This window comes from Artibeus jamaicensis, unplaced genomic scaffold (assembly GCF_021234435.1).
Source record: "Artibeus jamaicensis isolate MK-2021 breed Jamaican fruit bat unplaced genomic scaffold, CSHL_Jam_final contig_851, whole genome shotgun sequence".
Classification (NCBI taxonomy): domain Eukaryota; kingdom Metazoa; phylum Chordata; class Mammalia; order Chiroptera; family Phyllostomidae; genus Artibeus; species Artibeus jamaicensis.
Window position 1 is genome coordinate 6,842,991 of NW_026521986.1, and position 15,602 is coordinate 6,858,592.

Below are 15,602 nucleotides of genomic sequence, written 5' to 3' on the forward strand. Positions count from 1 at the left end.
AGGTGACATTTAAGTTTAGCATCAAAGAATAAGTAGGAAATTAGGCAGATAAACTGAAAAAAGTCTTATTAGAAATTATTATATGTTGTCAATGCATAAGACTTTTGCCTTAATCCTTACTGCATGTACATGTTTTTCCAGTTGGCAATATGCTGTTGCCTTTCAGGTATTGATGAAGAATGGTGAGTAAACGATGTAAACCCAGAGTGACTCAGAGTAATAGGTATCTTTATTATGGTGCTTAGCTTTGAGTGAGAAGAGTGGTGAGATGTAATATGGTGAACAGTGAGCATTACCTGCATTGAAGACTTAAAAAATCTGACTAAAATTTACGTTGAAACCTGTCTTTAAGATTCTTGATACTTGTAATGTAAATCTTCAGTGGGCAGCTATTTTCAGTCTGCTTATATATGGCTTTTTAAAAAATTTCTTTCTCTTTTCATAGTTGTGTGATTCCTTACAGCAGGACTGTGTAATAGCTTTATATTAATTACAACTAATAATGAAAGTAGATTAATGAAGGCCACAGAAGTAAAGAGATAATTTACTATTTTTTGTCTTTTAGGGAAACAAAATGTTACTGTTTTTGCCATGAGAAGCATTAAAAACAACAACAATTCTAAAATGACTTAAAGAAAAAGATGACTTAATGGCTTTATAAAGAGGAAGAACAGTGGTAGAGCAGTCCAGGAACAGCCAAATCCAGAATTTAAAAGATGTTTTCAGGATAGTCTCCTTTCCTAACTTCACTTTTTTTCTCTGCATTGGTCTTATATTCTGCTTATGTTTTAGAAGGCTTCTTTCATGTCAGAGATGCATGCTTCAGAATGCTGAGATGTTTCCAAGGGACGGTTTCTAGTGGGGCCCATCCTTGGCCTAATCATTGTGGGATTGATGACATTGGCATTGTTATCAGAACCACATAAAATGGGGGAGAGCCAGTGTCCCAAAGGATGAGAATACAGTAGTTCCCCCTTATCCAGGTTTTACTTTCTACAGTTTCAGTTATCCACTGTCATTGGTATAGTGCACTACTCAGGTGTTTGTTGTGATGTTGGTGTAAACCTACTGAGCTGTCAATCATAAAATTGTAGCACATACCATTATGTATAGTACTTGACAGTGATAAGAAATGACTCTTACCAGTTTATGTATTTATAATACTATACTTTTTATTGTTATTTTACAGTATACTCTTTCTACTTAAAAAGTTTGCTGTAAAATAGTATGCTATGTTATGCCAGCTGCAGTGTCATACATCTTATACTATATCGATGGCATCATTTTCTCTTGTGCTTGATTTAATCTTGTGTTGTTTTGTTCATCATAGTTCCTAAGAATAGACAATTTACTGTTAGTGCTGCCAGTAAGCAGCCATGTCAAGTGACTGAATTGGAAATGAAATTAAAAGTGTTAAGGACTACAAAGGTGGAAAATCAGTGTATGTGCCAGTCAAGCAGATCATAGCTATGATCTTGAAGAGCAAGAACAAATGATGGAATTTGTTTAAGGATCTGCTTTGCTGAAATCAGTAAGACTAACAGATTTTGAAAAGGGCCTCTCAAAGGTATGGAGAAATTTCTAATGACCTAGATTGAAGACCAGACAATAGAAGCTTATCCTTCTCTGCACCATGACAGTCATGGCCAAAGCAAAATGTTTGTTCATAATGTTGAAAGAAAAGGCTAGGCCTGACTATGATATTGAATTTACTGCCACCTGTGGGTGGTTTAAATGATTAAAGCCTCATTATTCATTACAGAATGTTTATACAGTCTAGGTTTGTATAAGTGCATTCTATGATGTTCCCATGACAAAACTGTCTAATGATGCATTTCTCAGATCTCTAATGTTAAGGCACACGTGACTATATTTTGAGAGAGACCACATTCACATAACTTGAATACAGTATATTGTTATAATTGCTCTGTTTTATTAATAGTTATTGTTGCTAATCTCTTACTGTGCCAATTTATAAATTAAACTTCATAGGTATGTATGTACAGGAAAAAACAAAGTTTAAGTGGGGTTTGGTACTATAGATAGTTTTAGGCAGCTACTGGGGGTCTTGGAACATATCCCATGAGGATAAGTTTTGGGGGGCTACTCTATTAACCAAAGAAATAGGAAAGGAATATGAAATAGTACAAAAAAATCTATTACCACTTCAGAGGAAGAAAGAAATGAAGGGTAGACACAGGGAGAGAGAAATGCCTATGTAAGAGGGAGAAGTGGGTAAAGGGAAGGGAACCCAATATCAGTTCAGAATTTCACTACATGGTAAACCATGTGTTAAACACTTTGGATTTTATCTCCATAGCTCAGTCGAGCCAGCTATATTATCTCCTGATGAAAATCATTTCTAGAACTAGTCATTTAAAAATACTCTTTCTTTTATTATTTTTCTCATTTGGCATATTTTATTTTTAAGCATATTAATTTTTAAAAATTTAAATTTATGTACAGTAAAACTCACACTTTGTGATATATAATTCTATGGGTTTGACAAATGCATAGTACATGTATCTGCCACCATTATCAAGACACAGAGCTCTTGTTGCCCCTTTATAGTTAGCTTTTCCCACTAAATCTAACCCCCTAGTAAAAACTTATCTGTTCTCCTTGGCTGTTGTTTTGTTTTTTCTGTTTATAAGTTATTGTCCTATCCATGGAATTATATAGACTTTTTGGTCAGCCTCTTTCATGTAGAAAATGCATTTGAGATTCATGTAGTATGTATCAGTAATTTGTTCCTTTTCATTGCTAAGTAATAATCCATAGTATGGATGGATGTACCATGGTTTATCTCTTTTCGTATTGAGAGATGTTTGGATTGTTTCTAGTTTTTAGAAATTATGAATAAAACTGCTGTAAACATTTGAGAATCGTTTTTTTGGGGGTGGGTATGAACTTAAGTCTGTTTCACCAAAAAGTGGGGTTGCTGAATCAAATGGTAAGTGTATGTTTAATTTTGTAAGAAACTACCAAACTCTTCCAAAGTTGGCTCGATCATTTTGCATTCCCACCAGCAATATATGAGATTTCCTGTTGCTTTACACCCTTGCTAATGCTTAGTAGAATCAGTTTTCTTTATTTTAGCTCTTATAATATGCATATATATCATTGTGGTTTTAATTTGCATTTTCCTAATGACTATGCTCAGTATATATTTATGTACTTTAAAATATTTTTCTTTAATATTCTGAGAATGCTTATCTACTTTTTAGAAAATGGTTGTAGTTTTTTCCCAAAACAGAACAGTAAATGGCCTGGACAAGGCCTTTGACAAACATTTGCGTTACAGCTGCTACATGGCACAATCCAGAGGAGACCATTCACATTTTTAAAAAGTGGTCTTGGCTATATATTTACATTCATTGTCTAGAATTATTGGTGATTAGGTTCCAAAGAAGATTTGAGGACTTGAATCAAATGATGCATTTAAAAATTAGTTTTTGGTGTTTCCTGAAATGTCCTATAGGCAGTATGTCTAGCGTATCAGACCTGGGAGATATAAAGGCCTATTTCAGATACTCAACTCTGCTATTTACCGCATGAGTGACCTTGGACCTCTGGCTTTTTTGGAGCCATTTATCACCATACTAGGATTGGTTATATCAATCATTTGTGGATGTGGTAAGAATTATCAGTAATGCATATAAAATACCTGACACAGAGTAGAACCCCTCAAGTTGCAACTGCTTTTACTTTTATTTCTTATGACTATTTAGTGTTGATTACCCAAAAGGCATAGCTACCAAAGGCTTAGGGTATCAGCAAAGTAGAAGAAAACATTGAAAAAAATTCCATTTTTTTATTGGAATTTTTTTCCATTAAAATTGGAATTAAAAAAATGGAATTTTATTTAAAAAATTATTTTGATGTAGTAATCAGAAAAGAAATAAGAATTTTATTGTATTAACTTGTTTAGTATTTAATGGGGAGGAGAAAGAGGATTATACTATTGTTTTTTGTACTTGGAGCCTCTAAAGTTCTTAATTTTGTTCTAATACCACCATCACCATGGCCAACACTGTATTGTGCTTGTGTTAAAGAAGAGCTTTTTGAAATAGATCACATAATGGTTAGGGTCTTAGAAATGCAATTTACATGTTTGAGATAAGGTATGTGAATGAATACTAGTTGACATCATTAGTTCTGTCTAGTAAAGTGAGAATATTTGAGGTTCCAGGGGACTTTATGAAATTTTTAAAAACTTTATAATTTCTAAATGAGATTATTCTTGTGATTTCATTGTGATTGCAGTAAAATCCTTAAAAGATTAAAAGATTAAGAAGGAGAATCAGGGAGATTAGATCTGCTTTATTACACGCAAGGAGAGAGGTTTACCAAGCAGTGGTGTGGGTATGGAGAGGAGTTTAGGCTGAGTTTCTAGTCCTGGGAAGTAACTTAAAAGTTTTACCTGTAGAAGAGTGGTGGTGCGATTTTGTTTGGATTTAAACTGTCCTCTATCTTGGTATTTTCTGTTTGTTAAATAGTTTCATACCTTTGTATTGTAAGGAGATTTAATAACTTTGAGCCAAATTATTTTGGCTCCCATTTTTGGTTCACACTTTTTGTTATTTCTCAAGTGAACTTCTTGTAATAATATGGGGTGGAATAAGAAATAGTCTAAGAAGTAGAATTAAAGGTCCCATTCCTCTTTATTTTCTCCTTTTTCAGGTAAGTAATAATCAACAATATTTCATTCTAGCCATTTTGTAGCTTGAAGTTAAAGAAGGAAAGTTTGTATTCACATCTCCAGTTTTCATCTGCATTTTCTTGCTTTTGATCTACTGTTAGGTTCTGTTTTTCTCAAGTTAAAACCTAGATATTTAGTGGACACTCTGTTCACTTGCTGAAAGACTTAATTTTCTGAGGTTCCCTTGCATCAAATTATAAACCTGTGAAGCAGTTTTGATCAATGAAATGATATATGTAAGTGAAAGTGTGTGGTACTTCCCAAAATTTTACTTAAAGGGAGAGATGTACCCTTATCTTTTTCTCCAGTTGCCAGCAGAGACCATGAGGACAGGGATGGTGGAATGAATGGAGAGCAGGAGGACACTGTATGCTGATGACATGGTAGAACAAGCCCTCCATTGCCTATTTTCAGATTATTTTATGTCATAGAGAAATGAACTTCTGTTTTGTTTATGCCACAGTTTTTTTTTCTTTATGTATAGGTGAATCTACTACACTCTCCATCTCTCCCCCACTACATTCTAAGGCAGTTAGTTCCCCTTCTGCTTCCTGGTCTGTGGTTGAACTCTGGGTACCTTTTCACTCTCTACTTCTGAATCTCTGTAGTCTCTGCTCCCAACATTTTCTATATTTGTCCACAGGTACAACATTGTAATTAGAAGTTGCTGTAAAGGCTAGTTACTTAGTTTCTGAAATTTTAATTACTTTAAAGAAATATTTTAGACAGAAATATAAATGAATGTGTAAGTGCAGTTACAAATATTTTATTTCCAAATTAAAAAGATATAATTAAAAAATAACGCGTAGCTATTAGGTTCTTTGCACTGGTTTATTGGCTACCGGCAACTCCTCCAGTGATTATGTCTAGGTCACTAATCCCCCTCTTTTTACCTGCCTCTTTTGGAGAATGTCTCCTACCCCGTACTTTAGTTATTACCATCATAGTTATCAATTCAAGGATGGTTATGTGAGATAGCAAATACTAATTCTGTTCTGCATTTTGGAAGTCAGCCTATCAGGGAAAGAGGTCCTCTCTAGTCTTGAGGTTGCAAAGATGTAGAAAAGCTTTAGAATCAGAATGTTTAGAATCACACTAATACTCAGGGAGAAGCACAAATAGAGATGGAGGGAAACAATTCAGTCTTTTCAGAAAATGGATATTGTACCTCATCTGGGCTAGTTAGACTCTTTTCTAGTAACTTCAGGTAATTTGCAATTAAGACATAATTTCAAGTCAGACTGTGTTAGGCACTTGAACTGGATGGTCAAATGAAGGATCAGAAATTTCTTTAAAACCATATTTCTGAATATAAATAAGTAAATATATTAAAAAATTTTTAAAGGTGTTAGAAGCACTGTGTTCTTTGTCACTTTGACTAAAGTTCTTGCCTGGTACAAAAATTGTGTTGTCTTATTTATTCAAGCAAAGTACTTGGTAAACTAGAGTGTTTTGAAAAAAAGAGAAGCTACAAGTTTTTCTTTATGGATGCAGAGGATTTTTAAAGGGATAAACCTATACCCTCCTAAACAGAAAAATATGTACAACAACCTCCTAGTGCTAAGAAACCACTCTGGTTCTGCTCTTGTACCTCTTTTATAAGTTGAAAATTATTTTATTTTAGGAATACTGTATAGAAATGTTATATGAGCCAATGGCTTTACTGGTCCTTTTTAAATGCGGATAGTAAGTAATGGAATTTGATTAGTACTTGTAACACTTTTCTTTCTCTACCATTGATAATACTGTCTTTTATAATTAATTTAATATTTGTTTCTTTCCTAATGCAGTAATTATTTATTTTGTGGCACAGTCATCTGTGGTTTCTTAAGCAGTATCATATACTTTTCTAAACTAGAACTACCAATTTTTTCTAAAGTTTTAGTTGTTCATAGAATAGATAGGAAAATGAAAGAATATTTGTAAAGAGTGATCAGAATACTGTTAGTAGTGTCACACTGGTTTAAATATAATGGATGAGGAATTATCTAGATTGTGGTACAGAGAAAGGAAAAGGCCTTGAAGTCAGAAAGAAATTATCTTGTTCACTTTAGATATCTTAGGTATCACCCTAAGGATATGTATGGTACTCCTGAGAATGAACCTAGCTTCTAAAGCATTCCAGGTTCCCCCTCATGACACCAGATTATCTTTTCTGCTGCCCATTGCCAACTTTTTTATATACTTTTGAACTTTGCCTACTCCTTTAGGGAGGGTATTTTTAGATAGCTTTTCTTTTGTCTTTGAAATTCCTGCCCTTGTACTGGACAGTTTCCTGAACATGCTATGAGTACTGTTGCCCAGACTTGACAGGCACATTTTCTTAGGAATTCGTGTTACCTCCTTTGAATTTTAGGGGTCTGTTCTTTGTTAGGCAATTCGGCAATTCAGTAATTTGTTCAGCAAATCTTTGTTTGTTGAGCAGATAAGTACTATATGACAGGCACTGTGTTAGGTCTTGGTCATATGGCTACCAGTTACTAATTTATTTGAAGGGAAGACATTTTAATAACTAAGTACTAAAGTTTTGCTTATTTTATTTATTAATACACTTGAAATTTTAAACTTGAAACACAAAAGTAGAGTATCATCACTTGACTTTCACCTCTACCCTCCCTCAATACTTTTTTGGTTGATGTATTTCCAAGAAAATTCCAGAAATGATATTTTATCCATAAATACTTGAGGATGAAACTTAAATTTTTTTGTAGTATAACCATAGTGCAATTATCATACCTAAAAAAATTAACTTCAGTTCTTTCAAATTGACTAATACTCAGTTCGTGTTAAACTTTCTACTTACTGTACAAAAGGTCATTTTGCATTTGGTTTGTTTGAATGAAGACCTGAGAGATCTACTTACTATAATTGGTTGTGTAATATCTGTTATAAGTTTTTAAAAAAATCTAGAATAGTTACCTCCCTTCTTATTCCCATGCCTTTGACTTGTTTAAGAAATAAAGTTTTACTTTAGTTAGAATTTACTGTAGTTAGATTTGGAATAATTGATACTTCCTGCAACACATTTGATTTGTATTATCTTCACTTGATAAAACCTTTTTTACCAAGCTTATCAATAACTTCTGTGTCCTAAGTGAATTGTCCTAACAACTACCTTAAGGTGCATTGCATCTGCCCAGAAAAGCCCTCTTGCTTGGAAGGACTTCTCAGGTGGTTTAAAATCTTTTTTTGTTTTTGACTCTTAGATTTTATTACATCTGTGACTGGTATGTGTATGTAAGTCACAGCATTAGAGTTTATCATATATGTCATAGTCCAGTTGTCTCACTTGTTGTAGATGAGAAGTACGTTTGACCTAAGTGAATTTGAGGAGAAACTTACCTATGCAGCAGTTATAATAGTAGAATCTTGTAGTAATTATTTTAGACCCAAGGTTACAGAACTAGAATTGTGTTTTATGATATAACAAATATCATACCTGCCATTTGGATAGAAGAGGAAAAATGAGTAAATACAAGCAAATTATGAAAAGTAAATGTGTTTTGCACAAATTTTTAGTAATTTTGTACTTATTTTTTGATTCTCACATGAGGATATGTTGACTGATTTTGGAGAGAAAGGGGAAGGAGATAGAGATCAGGGGAGAGAGAGAAATGTGAGAAACATTGATTGTCTCCCATATGCACCCCGACTGGATGTAGAACCTGCAACGGAAGTGTGTGCCCTGACTGGAATAGAACCCACAACCTTTTTGGTGCGCAGTAGGATGCTCCAACCAAGTGAGCACCCTGCCAGGGCATTAATTTCCTATTTAGATCACATCTTGGATAAGCGGCAAGGTATTTTTTTGCAGAGATAATAAATTGACAGGTAACTAATTTTCTTTATAATTTTTGTAATTTATTTCCTTCCTTCCTTGATATGTGGAGACCTAGTGTACACTGTGGTTGGGGAGTTAGAGATCAGGATTGTTGAAATATAGATGTCAGTTTAATTGTAGTTTATATTACTGCACCTTAGAATAATGACCATTTTCTATTTTTAAAGATCTAAAAAAAAAATTTATTTATCTTTAGAGGGGAAGGGAAGGAGAGAGGGAGAGAAACATCAGTGTATGGTTGCCTCTAGTTTGTCCCCTGCTGGGAACTGGCCTGCAGGGAACTCGCTTGCAACCTAGGCATGTGCCCTGACTGGGAATTGAACTGCGATCCTCTGGTTCACAGGCCTGTGCTCAATCCACTGATCTACACCAGCCAGGGCTTAAAGATTTTTTAAATTAAATTTTTGAGAGATGGGAAAGGAGGGAGAAAGAGTGGGAGAGAAGTGTCAATATGCAAGAGATGATACATTGACGGGTTGTTTCTTTCACACCCCTGACTGGGGACCTGGCCTGCAACCCAGGCCTGTGCCCAGCTGGTAATCAAACCAGTGACTTCTGTTTGCAGGCCAGTGCTCAATCCACTGAGCCACAGCAGCCAGGGCTCGCTTTCTATTTTCATGTATTCGTAGAGAAATAAACATATATGTTGATTAATAATTTAAAAAATTTAACCAAGCTTTGCATTACAATGAGATTCATTTAATGAGTTAAAATTTTTTAAAAAATTTTATTTAGTTATTGTTCATAATGAGTTAAAATTTTTTTAAGTTTAAAAATGAGCCCTGGCTGATCTAGCTCAGTGGATTGAGCACTGGCCTGCAAACAGAAAAGTCATTGGTTTGATTCCCAGTCAGGGCACATGCCTGAGTTGCTGGTAGGGACCCCAGTTGGGGGCGAGTGAGAGGCAACCACACATGGATGTTTTACTCCCTCTCATTCTCCCTCCCTTCCCCTTCTCTAAAAATAGATAAATAAATAATATCTTAAAAAGAAATGAGTATGGTATGCCCTGGCTGTTGTGGATTAGCTGGTTGGAGTGTCATCTTGTAGACCAAAAGTTCACAGGTTCAGTTCCCGGTCAGGGCACATACCCAGGTTGCTACTTCGATCCCTGGGGCATCCTACAAAATACCTAATTGGTGCTCATGAACACCATCAAGTCCTTAAAAAAGGTTAAGTCACTAAAAAAAGACATGACAACTAGATGTAATGTCATATTCTGGATAGGATCCTAGAACAGAAATAGGTTATTAGGTAAAAAAGAAGGGAATCTGAATATATTAACTGTGGGTTTTAGTTAATAATAATATGTTAGTATTATTGATTTATTAATTTTAACAAATATACCATTTTAATGTAAGATAATAATAGAGAAAACTGAGGGAGTATGGTATATTGGAACTCTGCTATCTTATGAATTTTTCTTTTAAACTGTTCTAAAAGAGAAAGGCTATTTAGAAAACAAGAAAGTAGTTACTTTAAAAAAATAATGAATAGTATAAACTGTTTGAGAACAAGGTCATCTGACATAGTAATATTTGTATAGATAGATAAGGTTTAACATTGCCTAGCACAAAACAAACACTCAGTAAATGTTGAGTGGTAACAGTACACTTAGGTTATTTTGTGGAAGGAGCTTCTGGAAAGATGAGTCCTAGAAGGAAGTTGAAAAAGAAGCTGTTAATTTTTTCAATTTCTATTAAGAAGCTACACAAACTCAATTTAGTATAAGTTGAATTTATTTGAGTACATTTTATACCCAGTGCATCGAAAATGTTTGCATATACTTTCTGTTATTGCTTGTGAAGCCAATTTGAAATCTTCAGTGTTGTAAATGATTCTGAAAAGACATCAAGCTTAGTTTAATTTATAAAACTTTTTCATTCCACTAACAGGCTGAATGATAAAATATTAAACTTAGTTCTTTAACAAGTTGAATTAAATGTAGTAGTAAAAAAAATCAGAAGTTTATCAGCATCATTAGCTAGTAGGCAAATGCCAATTAAAACCACGAAGAGATACCACTATATACCTATTAGAATATCAAAACGAAAACAGCAAACAAAAAACTTTGACAATACCAAGCTGGCAAGGATGTGAAGCAACTGAGACTCTACCACATTGCTGGTATGAATGCAAAATTGTACAGCTACTTTGGATAACAGTTTGGCAGTCTTACAAAGTTAAACATAACATTTAGCATAAAACCCAGAAATCCCACCCGTAGGTATTTGCCCAAGAGAAATGGAACCATGTCACCTCAAAAACTACTACATTAGTGTTTACAGCAGCTCTTTTCATAATTGCCAAAAACTGGAAGTGTCCCCAGTGTCAATGTGTGAATGGATATATCATATAATGGAACAGTACTCAGCAGTAAAAAGGAACCAACTGTTGGTGTATGCAACAGATTGAATGAATATTAAAGACATTATGGTTAGTGAAAGAAAACAGTCTCAGGATTCCATTTATATGACATTCTCAAACATATAAACCTATACTCATGGAGAACAGATCACTGGCTCAGGGATTATGGGTGGGGAGAGGAGGATAAACTAGTGATAGCATGAGGGAGTTTGGTGGTGTGATGGAACTGTTCTATTTCCTGAGTATGGTGGTGATTACACAAATTTATACACATGTTGAAATTCATAGACCTGTATACTCCCAGTCCTCCCCCCAAAAGTCAATTTTACTGTATCTTAATTGAAAAAGTAAATCCAAAATCATATGTGTCTGCTTTTTAAGGCATTTGGTCTCACTACAGACTAAATAATCTTATGTAAGTACTTTCTGATTTCTCTATTAGATTTTTTTAACTTTCAAGAATTTATATGCAGAGTGACTGATAATGCAGAAATCTTTAATATTAAAGGAAATAGTACTGTAATCATTCTATACAAAGAATTTGCATGGTTACTCAATACAACTTCACATTTTTGAATAGGTGATAACTCATTTATTGAAATAATATTATCCAGTGGGCACTTTGCTGAACATTTTAACTATACTTTGCTCATAATTATGGTTAAGTATTATTTTCCCTATTTTACACATGAGGAAACTGAAGCATAGAGATATTAAGTGCCTTTCCTAGGATCATACAACAGGAATGTGATAGAGTTAGGATTTTAACTGTCTGTTAGATTCAGAATTTTTTAAAAAAACATTTTGTTGTAAAATAAAGCACAGATTCGGAAAACCACACACACAAAAAAACCAAATGTATTTAATGTATAATGAGTAAACACAACTATAACTACCATCTGAGTCAAAAAGTAGAACTTGGCCAGCTACCCCAGCTGCTTTCTATGTACTCTATCCCAATCAGAACTGCCTTCCTCCCCAGTACTAAGTATTATTTTATTTTTACAGTATCCAGTTTCATCCCCCAAATACGTATCTCTGGACACTATAATTTAATCTTACCTATTTTCCTTTTTGAATTTGAAATGTTTTTTTTGAGTCTTTTAATCTTTAAGTCCCTCTTCTCATTTCATTTCCCTACAGTTCAGCATTTGAACTCTGGACATTTTGACTTGTGGTTTCCCATTCTTTGGATTCCGTGAATTGCATACCAATGGTGTAATTCAGCATGCTAGTCTGTTCTCTATATGTCTTGCAGGTTTTGCTAAGTATCCAGAGGCTTGATCAGACTCTGGTGTGATTTCTTTGGCAGAACTGTATGTAGTTGGTGTTGTGTTCATCAGGAGGTACTTGATATCTGCATGAGTCTGTTTTTGTGTATGTGATGTTATGAGCCATTGATATTTAATGCCTACATCCAGTGATTCATTGGGGGTTGCAAAGTGTTGATATTCTAAATAATTTTTCTTTTACTGTGACTTAGGATACTTCTGTAAAATACTGTCCTCACCTGTTATTTTGTTATCAAATAGCACAATTTATAAGGAAAAATAGGATAAATACTTAATTATTTATTTACCAGTTTTTGAGATAGTAAATTTATTCCTTAAAAATGAAGGTGTTTTTGTTTATTTTTTAAAGGATTGCTATGCACTCATAAATTTAGATATATTTAGATTTTAATCGATTACAATTAATATGGTTAATGAAGCTCGAGTTGTCCTATCTTTGGCCAGTGGGAGCCGCTTTAAGAGATTTCCGAATCCATTTATGTGATCGTAGTAGTGTTTGATAGCTTTCTGCTCCTGGTATAATAATGTTGTTCCATGCTTGCTTTGTAAGTTTCTGATGATTCTGTGGAATCAGCCATTTCTCCAAAAATCCCTGGCAATGGAGATTATTATATAGTAGAGTTAATATTATTTAAGGAGAACCTCAATGAAGAGCCATCAGTACAAATATCTTGGATTTAACTTCAAACAGTATGTGGGACGTAATAGGGACTCAAGAATTATTTGTTGAATGGTTGTCAGAATGTGAATATCTCTGGTTAAGGTCTGTGATTTTGTACCTCTTTTTTTCCTTTACAGTGTTGCTGCTAGGTGCTCAGTAAATATAGTAAAGTGAATAAGATCACGATCTTTGCTAGCAGAGCTTATTCTACCATATATTTGTTGTGTGACCTTGAAGAGAGAAGTTACTTTACTAAACTTCTGTTTTTGTATTTGTAAAATGGGTTAACAACAAGGTCAAAGGACTGTTGTGAGGTTTAAGTGAAATAATTTAATAATAATTTAATAATCATAGATTTTAAAAAATGAATGTAGAGATAATATGTAGTTGCTGTATTAATATTTTAAACCTTAATGTTTGCCAAATTGATAGTTTTATGCTCAAGTAGAAATAGACAAAAAGGAATGTAAAGGTGTGTTTTCTGTAGTACACCAAATTAATTTGTAAAATACTTTTTAAGTGCTCTATAGTGTAGAAATTCAGAAATTTCCCCTGAAGTGATTCCTGTGTGGGGGAATACTTTCTCTTATGTGATCAGATTTTTCAGCAGATACTATTAATCTTGTTGACCCTAGATTCTGCTGCTGAGTACCCGCCTCTTTGCAAGGCTGCCATGGTGCTATGGATGTCGGGGACATCTCAGCTTTCACTGACAAAGTGGGAGGCAGATGAATTCCTGAGTTCACAATTTGGAACTTAGAATATTAATACCACTCCCTCTCCATGGACGGACACACACATGCACACACGCACACACGCACACACACACTTCCCAATATTTATAAATGGTAGGTAGATAATAGTTGATTAATTACTTTTTCAGTGTGGGCTAGCCTGGGAATAGAATTACTATTTTTATCATTGTTTTTATATAAAAGGGTAGTGCATTCTGAATTCTCAACAGGTTTCAGAATAGCCTGTTCATTCATGATGGCCTGCCTATTTTTATATATGTGTTCCTCACTGCTTGTCAGGTGACAAGCATTTACTAGCTTGTAACCATCAGGGATTATAAGTATATCTGAGTTTCAGGTTAAACCATATACTACAGATAGTTTACATTTTGGTGCAATTGAGGCTGAATGATAATATTACTGATATTTTATTAATAAATGATTGAAAACCAACATTTAATGTAGATTGTAACTTGGTAGAGTGGAAAAAACTATGGTTTTGGAGTCAGATCTGGGTTCAGATTCTAACCTCACCATTTATTAACTGAATTTGTTACTTCAACTGTAAAATGGAGATGATAATTATAGGGTGGTTATGAGATTTTAAATGATTTAACATTGTCCCATGTACAGTGCTTAGTTAAGGCATTTGGTACACATTAACGACTCAGTAGCATATCATTAGATTCTTAATTCCTTGCAGTTAGTTCTTTAACTTGACATACATAAAAGTGATCATTTTACTGAGTTACAGCATAGAATTGTGTTTTAAAAGGCTAATAGTAAATAGGTATGATAACATTTTTATATATCTTTGGCTGTGTTAATTAAGGATGGTTTATTTAATTTTGCCATTTTTATAATACCCATAAAAGCATTTATTAAGTCTTATATATTAATGAAAGCTTGAGTAGGAAGAAAACAATGAATAAAATACTGTGCTATTTAGTTTTCAAATTATTTTACATAGCAGTGTTTGCTTTGGCAGGAAGTCTTATTTTATGGGGTTATTGGCTAAATTTTTATTTCCTGTTATGAAATAGTAAACTTTCGAAGTGCATATATGCTTCTGAATTCAAATGTATTTTATCAATGCCAATAATGACCTACAAAGTTTTCATTGAAAGTGAAGTAGAAACCTAGCAATGTAAATAAATTTGATAATTATTCTTTTATGAAGTTGATGATATAAACATAAAAGCTTACCTAGTGTAATATGTTTATAGTCCATTTTCAGCTTGATAAACTAAACACTATTAAATGAAAAGGATAATGGCCTTCAATACGGAAAACAGTTTGTGACAAGTTCATCTTCATTATAAATGCTTCACTTTAATAATATTTGGCTAGGTCATAGTAAATATGAGATGCCTAGAGAACATTAGTTATAGGGTATTACTTACTTAAAATATCTAGCCAGCTTTGTAGAACATAGAGTTAGGAAGTTAAGACCAGTTCACTTTTCGGTCAGTCATAATGAATACTTCTGTGTGTCAAACATGGTCTGAGATGATGGAGAAGAAGCAAGAAAAATAGGAGATAGGGTCTCTAATCAGAAGACACAATGAGATAGCACTTATATAAGGCAGCAAAATATTCTAGCAAGGATTAATGGAGTACAGAATGACTATATCAGCTCTCATGGAGGAAGAGAGGGGCAGGATTTTGAGAAAGTTGACTGATGTGCATTGATTGACAAAGAGGATAAGGAAGAAAAAGTCCCTGTTCTAAAAAGAAGGAATGGTATGTTGTGGGGTGACAGCTGAGAATACCAAAGTTGTTCTGTGGAAAGTGAGCAAATTGAATTGACTTGAGTGGAAATTTGTGTAGAAGATAGTCACAAATTAGGTTGTACAGCTAATTGGATTATGGGGATATAGAAGATGTTAAGCATTAATGTGAAAAGAGAGACATTTCAATTGCTCTGTATTTTAAAAAATAGACAAAATTAAACAATTTTGTGTTCAGAGAGGAAGTTTTATGGGTGTTGACTTATTTTAAGATG

The 15,602-nt window shown here is 33.8% G+C and overlaps 1 protein-coding gene across 4 annotated transcripts in view; it reads left to right on the forward strand.

The window, feature by feature from the left end:
- FUT8 (fucosyltransferase 8) overlaps positions 1-15,602 on the forward strand; it is a 231,580-nt gene that overhangs the window by 42,280 nt on the left and 173,698 nt on the right. The window lies entirely within an intron of this gene.